This window comes from Propithecus coquereli, unplaced genomic scaffold (genome assembly GCF_000956105.1).
Source record: "Propithecus coquereli isolate 6110/MARCELLA unplaced genomic scaffold, Pcoq_1.0 Scaffold190, whole genome shotgun sequence".
Classification (NCBI taxonomy): domain Eukaryota; kingdom Metazoa; phylum Chordata; class Mammalia; order Primates; family Indriidae; genus Propithecus; species Propithecus coquereli.
The window spans coordinates 810,249-811,335 of record NW_012143857.1 but is presented as its reverse complement, the minus strand read 5'-3'; positions in this window follow the sequence as shown (position 1 = coordinate 811,335).

Below are 1,087 nucleotides of genomic sequence, written 5' to 3'. Positions count from 1 at the left end.
CTAATTTATTAATTAAAATTGTAAATGTGGCAAATAAAGATGACATAAGTTCACATCTGGCAGTTCAACTGATGGCTTTCAGCAGAGAAACTACAAGCAAAAGCAATGGGTCAATTTCGATATCTGCCAGGCAGAAATTTTTTAATCGATGGAAAATTTGAGGTTGTAAAACATAAAACATAAAAAAGTACACATAGCCCTTATTGTGATTAAATATTGAAGACAATGCCATATTACATTGCTACTATCCTAATGTCTAATATATGAATTTCTTTTTCTTAGTATTGACTTTAGAAATCAGAGACACAAAGTTTAATAAGTCCTCAAAATAACTCCTCCTCCCATTTTCTCAATCTTCAGTCTGTTAAATGACTATGTAGTTTTTGTTGAGGATATATCTATGATTACAGTTTGGAATATTGCACAATGTAGCCAGGTACATATGTCTAGATGATTTGTCCTTCTTACCTATATAACTATACTGCTGTCATTCTTAACTGCCTATGTGTTCAGCTCTGGCAGAAGACATGGATGCAAGGGGAGACTATTTTCTGATTTTTGGCCAATGCTGCAGTTTGCAAAATTTGGCAGTGTGACTGCCTGTGACACCCCAGGTCATCTCAAATCCTGAGCTGAGAAAAGCCACCTCCTCTGTTTGCTGCTCAGCAGGCCGGTACATGTAACGTTCTTGTTTGTTACAGCTTTGTTGAGTTCTTGAAGTTCTGTTTGAAAAAAGCTTTGAAAACTTTTCTTTGCTTGCTGATTTATATCCTCACTTGGTTCAAAGGGCTGATTGGTGTCTATGGTGTAGGCAGTCCCTTCTTATCCACAGAATTGTCAATACTCCTCAGTGAACTATTTTTATTGAAACTGTAAGAACTGTAGGAAATACCTGTGTCAGACATCTTGCTTCCTATATACACCTGTTTCATCTGTTACAATACAACCTCCTTTATCCTCCTCTCATATTGTTCACTTGTTCTGTAAATAGGGTTCAGAAATAAACATTCTTATCTCACTTACCCAAACAGAAATAAATTTCGATTGTTGGGATCTTCATCACCAGTAATGGTTGGATCAGAAAGAT